Raw genomic sequence first — 11,064 nt, forward strand, 5'->3', positions numbered from 1 at the left:
TCCGAATAGTGGCACTTGGCCTGGAAAATCACCTGTTGCTGCCACTAAATCACTTGAATCCTGGTTTTCCCTGGATGTCTGCAGAACCTCCTTGGGTGCATACTGGGTCATTCTTCTGGAGATGCCTATTGGGAAGCAATGCATTCTTTTTTTCATCCATTGTTATTGTAATTAATAGATGGGTTACATTATATTCACCAGATAGAGGGTGCACTACTTCACAAACATTGATACCCTTTCTCATGTCTTGTCCCCATTTCCCTTCCACCACCCTCACCCCTCATCTTGTTTTCCCCCATTCCCTATCAGACTTCAAATAACCAAATATGAATATATACAATATATCAGATAACCAGGAGAAATACTGTAACAATATAAGATAACCAAATGACAGCAAAAGAGATGAGAGATAACAGTACATTAAGGACAACAATCATTCATGATATGGCTTTTGTTTCTATATCCTGGAGGTCCTTTCATTTAGAGTCATTCTATATGGCCTTATGTATCTAGGATTTGTTCTATTGTAATTCTCTGCTAGGAGAGCCCAAGGTTTCTACTGATTATGACAAATGAGGGAAACCATTGAGCCCGTGTTCCTTTGAGTCTGGCTTACTTCACTTAATATGATTTTTTCTAAGTCTTTCCATTTCCTTACAAATGGGGTAATGTCATTCTTTCTGACTGCAGCATCGAATTCCATTATGTATAAATACCACATCTTGTTGATCCACTCATCAACTGAGGGACATCTGGGTTGGTTCCATATCTTTGCTATGGTAAATAGTGCTGCAATGAACATTGTTGTGCTGGTGGATTTAGTATGTCCTTGTTTCTGGATGATTGGGTAAATGCCAAGGAGTGGAATTGCTGGGTCACAGGGGAGTTCTATGTTTAGTCTTTTGAGGAACTGCCATACTGCTTTCCTTAGTGGTTGAACGAGTTCACACTCCCACCAACAGTGTAGTAGTGATCCCTCCGGGCCACATCCCCTACAGCATCTGTTGTTATTAAATTTCTTAATTATGGCCATTCTAACTGGAATGAGATGGAATCTTAGAGTTGTTTTGATTTGCATTTCTTTTATGACCAGAGATGTTGAGCATTTCTTCATGTGTCTATAGGCCATTCTTATTTCTTCTTCAGAGAAGACTCTCTTTAAGTCTTTGGCCCATCTTTTAATGGGATGGTTGTTTCTTTGGAGATTAGTTTTGGAGTGATTCAATTTTTTGAGCTGTTGATATATTTTAGATATGAGGCCTAGTGAAGATCTTCTTCTACTCTGTAGGCTTTCTAGTTAGTTTGCTATGTTTTTTGCCATACAGAAGCTCTGCAGTTTAATGCAGTTCCACTTATCCAGCCTTTCTCTGATTTGTTGTATTTTATGGTCCTTATTAAGAAAGTTTCAACCTGTGCCCAGGAAACCTAGTGTATCTCCTATTCCTTTTTTGTAAAGTTTTCAGTATATCTGCTTTTACCTTGAGGTCTTTGATCCATTTGGAGTTAATCCTGGTGTAGGGGGACATAAAAGGATTCTGCAGGTGCTTAACCAGTTCTGCCAGCACCACTTGTTGAAGAGGCTCTTTCTTCCATTCTATTTTTTTTGCTCCCTTCTCAGAGATTAGGTAGCCATAGGTCTGTGGGTCTTCAGTTCTATTCCATTGGTCTTCTGGGCTGTTCTTGTGCCAGTACGAAGCTGTTTTGGTCACTATTGCTCGGCAGTAGAGTCTGAAGTTTGATATTGAAATTCCTCCTGCACTGTTCTTTCTGCTAAGAATTGTTTTTGCGAAGATGGTGGCATGAGTAGTGCTTGGTGTTGTGTCCCGCCTCCTGTGGCAGGGCTTAGGAGGTAGTTTTCCTACGAACAGTTTTAGGAGCAGTACAACCAGAAATAGTGGCATTCCTCTCAATACCAATATGCACTGGGTACAGTATTCAGACCTACACATCGATGTTCCAAAGGATTTAGCCAAGCCTGCCAGCACCATTTCTGATGAACCAGACACCTATATAAATGCCTGTCAATTTTAGTGAAAGGCCATGATAAGTCTGTATTGGACAGTTACGAATATTTTGCTATGCTTGCTGCTAAAGAACTTGGTATTTCTGTTAAAGTACATGAACCTCCCAAGAAAATAGAACGATTTTCTCTGCTCAAATCAGTGCATATCTTCAAGAAGCACGGAATTCAATATGAAACGAGAACGCTTTATAGGTGTTTGGAGTTAGAACATGTCACCGGATGCACAGCCAAAGTCTACTTGGAGTACATTCAGCGAAACTTGCCTGATGGGGTAGCCATGGAAGTAACAAAGACACAATTAGAACAGTTACCAGAACATATCACAAAGCCAACCTGGAAAACAGTGCCAAAGGAGACAGAAGAAAGCAAGTCGTAATGCCACAAGACGCCCTGCCTGGCTTTGCAATGAGCCAGCCCATGCATGTGTTTCAGTGGAGTGAGCCACAGTGACCGTGCCTGTCCTCGTGCCCTGATCTGCAGGAACCAGGCATGGGACTTTAAGGCAGTCTAAACTGCAGCAGACAGACTGTTTCATCTATTCTTGCATACATGGCATTTATTTCAGTTTTTATTTTTTATTTTTGCTAGTCCTGGGGCCTGACTCAATGCCTGAGCACTTTACCACTTGAGACACCTCACCACTTCTGTTTCTTCTATATATGTGATATATAGATCAGAACAGGTTCTTCATGCATGCTAGGCAAGCACTGCACTACTAGGCCAAACTCCCGGCCTTGATTTTAAAAAACATGAGAAACTTTTGTATAGTTTTTTAATTTTTTGTTGCTGTGCAATTGTCCATTTCTACTGGTTTTAATTTACATCAGAAAGTGAGTGTTTGAAGTGTTTTCTGTGGACTTGCTTTATTTTTAAATTTCTGGAAGGAATCTTCGTTTAGGGAACATTGAGCAGCTAAAGGTTTCACATTCCCTCTCGTAAGGCTGGCATAGGGTACATGGGAGCAGTGACAGCAAAGCTCCGCATAGAAGCTTATGCTTCAAAAAGGGTATAGGCGTTGCAACCACAAGGCACCTGAGCTTTGGCTTTTATGAGGTTTACAAGTCTATTAAACAAACATGGGCCAAGAAGGCACATTAGTACAATTATAACCAAAGATCCGGCCAGCGTTGAAATCAGTGTGGTCAGCCAGGGGGACCAATCAAACCATTCTTGGTACCAATTGCTACTCAATCCTTTTTTCTCTCCTCTATTCCTTTTCTTATTTCATCTAAATTTTTAGTAACAATCCCAGAATAATCAACATAATAAATAATAATAAACAGCATTCCTCTCCCAAAGCTTTACATAACCCTCCTTGTAGAAACAGGAGATCCAGGCCTCACGTGTTTTGCAGAGATACCTGGGCCAAAGATTCCATAGATTTTTGTATATACCCGATTGAGGTTTCCACCTTATCTGTTTGCATCCTTAGTTCCGAAAATCCCTGTTGCTGTAGGACTAAGGAAGGTGCACCTAACCCTGCTCCTGCAGCGCCCAACCCTACAAGGGTTGTGATAGCTAATGCAGTAAGCGGCTCTCTTTTTATTCTCTGACAGTATAATACATGGGGAAGTAAGGTTACCATGGCACAAGATTTGTTAAATGTAGGATTTCAGCAGCGACACATTGGGTCAAGCCTGTGGATTGGCAGAGCCAGAATACCCCTTTTCCCAAGGGCACTAGCCATTTACCCTTGGTGCAGTTACTCCAACTCTCGGGAGCATATATGGCTTTGATGCATGTTATATTGGTCATCTGTGAGGGGTAAGTTTGTCCCCCATCTCGATTTGGGTGGGATCCCCTCCCCTGCATTTGTTTGGGGATGTCTCAGTGGAGTAGTTTCCCTTCCATCCTAATGCCTCATAAAAAAGGGGCGCATGGGAAAGACACATGAGGCAGTAAGATCTGGGTGAGTTTGATTTAGCGCCTGAAATGCTAAATGCACGGTTGACATAATGATCTCCTTGCCCTCTGATAATTTTCGTGTGGGGAGGAAGTCCTCTTTTTCTACATGAGGAGGAGGATGTGTGACGCGGGGAGAGGGAAGAGGTGGGAATGACTGTTACCCCGTCAGATGGTGGGGCAGGTGGCAGGAGTCCCACCATCTGTGGTTTGTGTGTAGGTCAGATTGTTCTCCGTATATGGAACAAAAAGGCCTGTATCATACCCACTCTGATACAATATAAGTCCCCATATTTTTCCTATCTCCCAATCCCTCCCTCTCTGTCCCTCCTCCAAAAAGGTAATCTCTAAAGGGTTGCACCTGCAACTATTACAAGGGCCATATACAGGATTAGCAGCCCCTCTTCCCAACAGGATCTGTTGTACAGTTATCAGTCCCTTTTGGATGATCCAGTATCCGGTCCCTGTGCTTTCACACCCCCAGTTAGCACACTAATAGCATTCTGGCCCTCCACAGTTACTCAGGTCCCATCCTGTTCGATTGCTTCCTGAGCACACATAGAATGAAGTTTTCTTGAGGGCTGCCCTTTTCAGGACATGGGAACATCCCATGGTTTGGGGGTCCGAGACCTGGGGGAGGGAGCATCCTTGTCGACCTCTGCACTCAGGTCTCCCTTGGTGCTCAGGGATCCAGTCCCCAATGTCCCAGGACCCTCTAGCCAAATCACACAGGTCGAAGACCAGCTCGGGCCACCAAGTCAGAGGTGCAGCATCATCCCTAGTGGTGCTGTTGATGATCTCTCCATTGGCAGGGTTGATTATTGCCCATGTTACCCGTTGGGGTTGATGCGGGTTGGTCTTTCCTTCCAGTAGCGGGGAGATCAGGATGATCAGAGCAATTATTTGAAGCATCGTCACCTGAAATTTTAAGGGAACATAAAAGTTCCTCAAGGGTAGCCCTTGGGGGTGATTAATAGTTACTTTGGTATTGTTCTTTTTACTTTGGTTACTATCCTGTTTTTTCTTTCTAAAGACAAGTTGTGACCACCATAGCTGTTTCCTTTTCTTGTTGGATATCTTCTCCTTGGGCATCCTCCTGTACAAAAGGAGTAGGCACAAACTTAAGGTTTCAGGCTGGGAGCCAAATTGGGGTAGTTTCCCCTATGGGGAAAACACACCCAAAGCCTTTGCCCATGGTGATTAGGGGATGGGCTCCTCTCCATTGCTGTGTCAGGGGATCCTTCCACCTGACTTTGGCTTGAGGTTTGAGGTATAAATGACCCCAATGTTTTTGAAATTTTGATTCTGTGGTTCCTTTGGAAAAATTTAAAATATTGAGGGTAAACTGGCCAATTGTAATTGTAGTTGGGGGCTTATTTCCCCTTTTTGTTTTATTAATTGTTCCTTAAGTCATTGATGGGTTTTTTTTTCTACAATTGTTTGTCCTTGGGAGTTATAAGGAATTCCTGTAATATGCTTGGTATGCCATCTGTTAAAAAAATTGTGTCATTCCCCTGCTGATAAAGCAGGGGCCATTATCGGTTGTGACTTGTGCTGGTAGGCCCAAGGTGGCAAAGTATTGGAGAAAATGAGCTTGTGAATGTCTTGTTTTTTCTCCCATATGTTCTGTAGCCCAGGGGCCTCCTAAATAAGTGTCCACAGAAACAAAGATATACTTAAGCTTTCCAAAGTTTGAAAAATGGGTAACATCTGTTTGCCAGAAGACACTGGGTTTTAAGGCCTCTGGGGTTTACTCCTGGTGGCTGTAATGGGGGTATCCTCAAAAAGGGCTGGCAGCTTTTACAGGTGTGTATTATCTTTTTAAGATCCTTGATGGGGATGTGAGGAAATCTGTATTGTAGGCCTCTCCAATTAAGATGGGTGGGTTCATTTAATGCCCCCGCCTCCTGTAGGCTAAATATTTTTGGGCCCATAGTCAATTGGTCGACCCAGTCATTTCCTTTTGCTAGGAATCTGGGGAAGCTTGGTATGCCCCTGCATGTGGTAGATAAAGAAGGAGGTTTCCCGCCCTTCTGGTAGGCCTTTAAGGGTAATCATAAGTGGGGAAAAGGGATTGATATCCAGCCTAATATGTGACTGTGGTAAATGAGGAAGTAGGTTAACCATATAAAGACTGTCGGAATAAAGGTTGAGGGGCTCTTGAATATCTTGAAGGGCCATGATCACGGCAAGCATCCCCTTATATTGTGCTGGTCTCTGGCAGGGCTGAAATCTCTGTAAGCTTGGGGTTTCCTGGTTAGGCTGGAAGGCCCCGTACACTGAGCCAGCCTTTTCTCCATCGGTAAGGACCGATATAGCATTTGGGATAGGCTTAGATGTCTGTAATGAGGGTACTCGTAGTGGCAATCTCCACAGCATGGTGGCCCATTTGGACAGGCCATTATGACAGTCAGTGTGCCCCAGAAATCCTTCCAAGGTGAGGGCCAGATGGGTTTTGGCCCGCGAAAGCCATTCAATATCAGCCTTTGGGTAGGGGAAAACGATGGAATGGGGATCAGAACCATAATGTCCCTGTGCTTGTGTTCTCCCTTTTATAACAGCATTAGCTAGCTGATCAACTTGAGAGTATACCTGGGGTACCCCTCCTACGGATGTATGGATCCGTTCTAGAGGTTCTCCATCCTGTGTCAGAACTATAGAGATTAAGGAGCTATTGGCAAACAGCCAACAGGAAAAAGACCTTCCTTCCCTATATTGTTTAAGGGAGACTTGATTTAGGGCCTTCTGAATCTGTAAGAGTGACGTCTGATGGCATTCAGAGAGGGAAATAACATTTTGAGTGCTTTGGCTTTTAACAATTCAAAAAGGGGTATAAGGGTTTCCTTGGAGATAGGAATCCAGGGTAGGAGCCAATTAATTTCTCCTAAAAGGCTTTGCAATTGCACTAACATCATAGACGCAGGGACATCCAACAAAGGTTTGAGAGGGCTAGCCTGGGTCAGTGTTAAACTTGGAAAGGGAAGACCTTTTGAACTTTATCAGGGGCTATGGAAAAGCCTCCATTTTGTAATATTGTAAGGACTTGGGTTAATGAGCCCTCCAAGCAGGCAGGATTTTTATGGCCTAAAATTATATAATTCATATATATGAATTATATATGTATATACATATATATGTATATACATATACACAAACAAGGGAGGTATCCAAGGTTAACACCGGGTTTAAGAGGGTGGCCAGGTATTGTTGGCAGAAAGCAGGACTGTTGCCATCCCCTGCGGCAGTGGTCCATTCAAACCACCGGTCAGGTTGAGAAAAATTAAGAGGGGATAGAAAAGGCAAACTTTTCACAATCATCTGGGTATAATGGGATTGAAAAGAAACAGTCCTTAATATCTATTACAACAAGGGCATAGTCAGCAGGAATGGCAGAAGTCCAGGGCATACCCCTTAAAGAGGTGCCAGCCAATTCCATTCTTTCATTGACCCTGCAGAGGTCTTGAATTATGCACCATGCTCCAGAGGCCTTTTGAATAACAAATACAGTGGTGTTTCATGGGCTCAGGGAGGGGCATACATTTCCTTGGGCAAGTTGTTCTTTCACTAGAAGATCTAAGGCCTGAAGCTTGGGTTTGGTCAAAGGCCATTGCTCCACCCAAACAGGGCCCCCTAGTCTCCATCTAATGGGGGGCACTGGGGGGGCAGTGGCCTCTAGGATTGGGGGTGAATCTGAACAGGCTTTTTAGGGTCCTGCCAATAATTGTAGAGATTTAAAAAACTCCTTTTCCTTGACCTCCTTCATGTCCCAACTAAGTCTCTGTGCTTCCTCTCCTTGTATGAGATCCTGATAAAAAGCACGATGGTCAGTGGTAATCACTGTGTCCATTTTTCCCAATAGGTCTTGCCCTCGCAAGTTGGCTGTAAGGCCTTTTGCCACTAGGGGATGTATCTGCCCTTGATCTCCATCTGGGCTCTTCCTCTGGATGAAGGCAACTGTTTGTCTAGAGCAACTGTTGCCTCCTACTCCCAAGATCGAGGGTCCTTCCATAAGTTTCCAATCTGGGGGCACCTCTCTTCTCTGAGTACTGTCCGGTCTGCCCCTGTAACTATTAGGCAGTGAAATCTTTTCCATTTAAGAAAATAGTCATTTTGGGTCGTAATCCCTCTATTAAGGGCACAGTCCAGTTAGCCTGTGTTACCTTGACCTTTAAATCATTTCTCGTTCCCGGTCTGGAGCGCCCCCCTTCGTTTGACGGGGCTGGGGGGGTGCCCCTCTCTTAGTTTAAAGGCTTTCCTTCCAAGTCAAATTTAGATCTACAGTCTTTCTTCCAATGGAAGCCTTTCTGCATCACAGGCAAGGCGTGGGTAGGGGTTTTAGCCCCCCAGGTCTGTTAGTGGGGGATGCTTGTGGGCAGTCCCTTTTGAAATGCCCCTCCTGTTCGCATTTAAAACATGTTCCTTTCCCTGGAGTTCTCAACATCCCTTGCCTTTGAGGAGCTAGGGCTTGGGCCCGCAAAGCCTGAGCCAGTGTTTGGGACTGATGTTGGTGTGTGCCTATATCTTGGGAAGCTACCACCCATCTACTCATGGAACTCTCCCTCAATCCTGCGCAGGCCATTCGATGATCAGCATTTATCCCCTCCCAGACTAATAGCTTTATGAACTCATCCCAAAGGTTTCCGGGTGGGGGGAAGCTTATGCTGACGCTCTGTTGAACCTGGTCTATGAACTCTGGGAGAGGCTCCATGGCCTTTTGCCTTACCTCCGCTATGGGGGAATTCTGTGGGCCCCTCAACCAGCTTATACCATGTCGCAAGCCCAGCATTTCTCACCTGATCACAGTAAGGGTCGCCTAGGCCGTACCCCCATTGGAATATCCCTCCCCAGTTCCTGATAGCATGGAGTAGGTGATCAGGATAGGTGGCTGAGCATGTCAATTGGCCTCTGCCCTTGTTCGGCATCCTCTTTGAAGAAGGCACACCATTTGATGTATTGGGAGCTGGTAAGGACCGCCTTAGCCTCCTCCATCCAGTCTTTAGAAACACAGGGATGGTAGGCAAGATCTGGCAATAGAGTCAGGGCCCAGGGCGAGTTGGGCCCATCCTCACTTACAGCCTTACTGTAGATCCTTAAGGTCCTCAGCCTCCCATGAATACCACTCAAGGGGTCTATTGCCCCCGGGAGCCAAATTGACCAGACAGGCCTAGGAAAGGTGGCCCCTATCCTGCTACTTTCGCCCCCAGAGGGCCTTGGTTTTACAATACAGGTTTCTGCATAGGTCCCCTCTCCCATTTTCTCAGCTGTGGGTCAGTCACAAGGGCTCAAATCTCTTGAGTCCTTCCTCAGAGCTGTATAGGAAGGGTTTCCTGGCCCTCTTTCAGGGGCATAGGGTGGGGTCCCTTTTTGCTCATATAGGTCAGGAGGGGTGACAGTAACTTGTCTGTACTTTTACTTTGTGAGCCTCAGTCATATCAGCATGTTCTGCATCAAATTTAGCCCATTCATCCTCCTTGGTTTTCTTCCCCTTATCCCCCTCTCCTGCTAGGTTTTGGCCCTCATCTTCTTATGGCTCTGTTCTCACAGGGGGTGGTATTGTATCCAGATGGAAAGAGGTTTGGAGTGCCATAACAGTGGGGTAGAAGCCCAGGGGTGGAGGGGTAATCCCAAAAATCCTTTCCCTTTCTTTGGCTGGTTTTTCTACTCTGGACAATGTGATTCAAGAAAAGAGATTGGCACTAGGAAGCCAGGGGGCAAGGGAAAGGATGATATCCCATGTCTTGAGAGCGTTCCCATCAGACAGCTCTAAACACCTAGATTTGAGCATGAGCCGTTGTGCTTTTAAAGCTGGCTCCTCTTTGGGGGATATTGCATTACCCATATTGAGGGTTTTACTTACTCTGAGAGACTGCTTGCTTAGCCTTGGCCGATTTTCTCCTTCTAGCCCCCCATTGGGCGCCAGATGTTGGGTCCTTAACCTGTCCCAGAAAAGGGCGGGTTGGGTCTGAGGAAAGGTAAGTACGCTGCCCTCCCCATTCCCCTGGTTCCCAGAGACACTCAGACTCAGCGGGGAGTCAAGCAGGAACTCCTTTAGCACACAGCACAATCTTATTAACACCACAAACTACAAAAGAAAAAAAGGAAACTAACCAATCATTTTAAAGACCACCTTGGAATGCTTGAACTTTCTAACAGGTGTTTTTGGTGTTCATGTGCTGTCCATGCCTTTATGTGTCTCACCTGACCTTTTTTCCCAATTGGGTTTGGACACAAATAACTCAGGCCTCACCCTTTTTACTTCCTCTCAGCGCCATCTTTTGTTGTACACATGTGCCCTATAGGTGCCTTCGAACCCACAGATAATACTATGTTAAAGAGGAGTGGAGAGAGTGGGCATCCTTGTCTCGTTCCTGATTTTAGAGGGAATGGCTTTAGCTTTTCACCATTAAGTATAATACTAGCTGTGGGTTTGTCATACACAGCCTTTATTATACTGAGGAATGTTCCATGGATTCCTAGTTCCTCCAGAGCTTTTAGCATAAAGGGGTGTTGGATCTTCTCAAATGCCTTTTCTGCATCTATTATGACAATCATGGGATTCTTGTCCTTGCTCCTGTTGATGTGTTGAATTATATTAATTGACTTGCGTATGTTGAACCAACTTTGCCTCCCTGTGATGAAACCTGTTTGATCATAGTGTATATTTTTTTGATGAGTTGTTGTAGATGGTTGGCCAGTATTTTGTTGAGAAGTTTTGCATCAATATTGATCAAATAAATGGGTCTATAATTCTCCTTCTTTGATGAAACTCTGGTTTTGGGATGAGAGTTATAATGGCTTCGTAGAATGAGTTTGGCAAAGAGCCTTCATTTTCAATTTCATTGAAGAGCTTGAGGAGTATTGATGGGAGCTCTGATTTAAGACCTTATAGAATTCAGCTGTGAATCCACCTGGCCCTGGGCTTTTCTTGGATGGAAGGTCTCTTACTGCCATTTCTATTTAAGTGGTTGAAATGGTTCTGTTTAGATTAGGTCTTCTTGGTTCAGTGTGGGTATGTTAATATTAGCTAGAAATGCATCCATTTCTTCTAGATTCTCAAATTTGTTGGCATAAAGTTTTGAAAAGGATTCCTTCAAGATGCTCTGGATCTTGGTAATTTCTCTCATGATATTACCATTCTC

At 44.5% G+C, this 11,064-nt stretch overlaps 1 pseudogene; it reads left to right on the forward strand.

Annotated features, from left to right (window-relative positions):
• The first annotated feature begins 1,791 nt into the window (after positions 1–1,791).
• On the forward strand, positions 1,792–2,399 carry LOC150064969 (small ribosomal subunit protein uS10m pseudogene; annotated as a pseudogene).
• Positions 2,400–11,064: the final 8,665 nt, after the last annotated feature.

Source organism: Megascapheus bottae, chromosome 3, assembly GCF_031878675.1.
Source record: "Megascapheus bottae isolate mThoBot1 chromosome 3, mThoBot2.hap1, whole genome shotgun sequence".
NCBI classification, from domain to species: Eukaryota; Metazoa; Chordata; class Mammalia; order Rodentia; family Geomyidae; genus Megascapheus; species Megascapheus bottae.